The following is a 2,704-nucleotide window of genomic DNA, read 5'->3' on the forward strand; positions in this document are numbered from 1 at the left end:
TCATAAAATTACCACTCAACTGAAGTGCCATTATTAAAACAGTGTTATGAACATTTTAACCATTAATGGAAATAGGTTAGGGGTGTAACGATATAGTAACTGTCAATGCATTGATTTTAAATGCAATACATTTCAAACATCGATATTGTAAACAGCAAAATATTATTTGTGTGAATTGCATCGATCTAAAATCATATCGCCTTGCAAAGAATCGATTGTATCGATGCTAAGAACGTGTGCCTTTTATTTAGAAATGTTAAAACAAGAGGGCTTCATGCTAAATTACATATCACTATATCCCTTTACATACGTGGAGTATCTGCATGCGTGTCAAGATGTGGGTTTGTCCATATTTGGTCAAATACAATGTCTATGTTGCCAGTGTTTACTTATTTATACCCATAATATTACCTGTTTCCCTTAAAGATGGAGTGCCACGATTTTTGTCCACCCTAAAACACGATCATCAGGTATTATTATAATATAAGGAGGAAGAACTTTTTCCAAAAAGTGTACAGTATTTGTTAAAATGTTGGGTGGTGATGGGTGGTGATCCACCTGAACTGAAGCCGCACCCACAGCTGTAGTTGTATGATAAAGGGGGATCGGTTAGGGGAGGGGCTGATAGTGTGATGTCACTATATTACTGTTTATTTCATTGGCCCGTTTGACTGTCATGGGTTCAGCCTCCAGGAAGAAACCCTAAATACAAAGTTAATACACCATTGCACATAAAAACTAATGTCTAATGAAGTACTGTCACCTCATCAACACATGAAAAACTGGAAAAATACAAAAATTGTGGCACTCCATCTTTAAAAGACAAATCCTGCACTGTACACATACAGTATACATTTCCCACCAGTGTTAATTTTGTTGACTATAAAACTAAAAGACAATTTCAGAAGACTATATAGGACTAAGACCAAATGGTTTCCCACAAATAGGAGTTTTGGCTAAATGGTTAATGTATCGATTTGAAATCATTTTATCGTATCGCTATAAATTAACGAATATTGTGTTCGTATTGTGTTAAATGTGTTCTTACACCCCTAGTTCATGTCAATGTTCATTTGTTCATGTTTGTTTTTTGACAAGCAACCTCAACAAATAGATATTGTATTGTATCATTAAATGAGTTGTGAATGTGTTTGTCTGCTTGTATAAATATAAGCAGACATATTAAAGCACATCATTTGTGATAAAGTTCAACCAATGCACGCTGCATGGCCATCACAGCTAAAAATGTAACGTCTTTGAATTAGCGATGCCTTAATGCGTCCCATGTTGGTTTTCCACCTCCAATGAAAGGTTAGGGTTAGGGTTAGTCAGTGCTACTCAACCTGCGGCCCCTGCTTAATGTACCTGCGGCCCGTCACCAATAAAAACATCGTTATTTTCATTGTTTTGAACAAGATTGTAGGTATAGCATTGTTTGTTCCAAGAGAAAGTGATCTGGCCTGATTTCATTTGAGAATTAACCACTTACTTATTTATTCACCTGTGATAATATGTTCTCTTCACATTTTGTGACTGAAGACTCATTTTGTAACTTCATCACGAATCACTATGTTTTTCTTCATTGGGGTTTGGTATTATAGATGGAAATGTGGCTTTTTACTGTGTTTCCTTTTTTTTGACTAGTCTGTGTAGTCTGTCACACAATACATTTGTAAACATTTCAAAATAATACTGACGTTTTTAGCTTGCAGCCCTTGGACTTTTGGAATTTTGGAGTGGCCCCTCATCCATCTTAAGTTCAATAGCCCTTAATTGTATAGTGTATGGTGGAAGTACAAATCTGGAATCATCCCTAGGTTTTCTTGCATCTGACCATGAGAATGAATCAAAGGAAGAAATGTCCGCAATCCTGTGGCTCCCTAAACATGTGTATTTCTTATGTACTATAACAGCATTTTGATCACGAAGATCTTCACCAGGTTCTGCATTCTATCACACGACAGCTCCTTATGTAGAAGATCTGCATTCTATCACACGACAGCTCCTTATGTAGAAGATCTGCATTCTATCACACAACAGCTCCTTAAGATCTGCATTCTATCACACGACAGCTCCGACCTTATGTAGAAGATCTGCATTCTCTCACACAACAGCTCCTTATGTAGAAGATCTGCATTCTATCACACGACAGCTCCTTATGTAGGAAGATCTGCATTCTCTCACACAACAGCTCCTTATGTAGAAGATCTGCATTCTATCACACGACAGCTCCTTATGTAGGAAGATCTGCATTCTATCACACGACAGCTCCTTATGTAGGAAGATCTGCATTCTATCACACGACAGCTCCTTATGTAGAAGATCTGCATTCTATCACACGACAGCTCCTTATGTAGAAGATCTGCATTCTATCACACGACAGCTCCTTATGTACCTGTGGGTCTCTGGGTCTTAACCATTATACAGTTCATGAGAAGAGAAGATGTAGTAGGTTATCATTATAAAGGTGAACAAATGTATTAAGAAATTGATAAATAAATCCAATAAATACACAATGATCTTAAGATGTATACACATTCAACATGTAATAGGTGTAAAATAAAGAAATTAGTATAAATATATCTATTTCATATTTTTGTTTCTACGAAAATATACTAGTCTATGATACTATTATGATCACCAGTGCCTTTGGCTTTGACATAGAAAGTGAAACCATAGCTTTTCTATATTTGGAATATGCTCC

Source organism: Electrona antarctica, assembly GCF_951216825.1.
Source record: "Electrona antarctica genome assembly, chromosome: 3".
Classification (NCBI taxonomy): domain Eukaryota; kingdom Metazoa; phylum Chordata; class Actinopteri; order Myctophiformes; family Myctophidae; genus Electrona; species Electrona antarctica.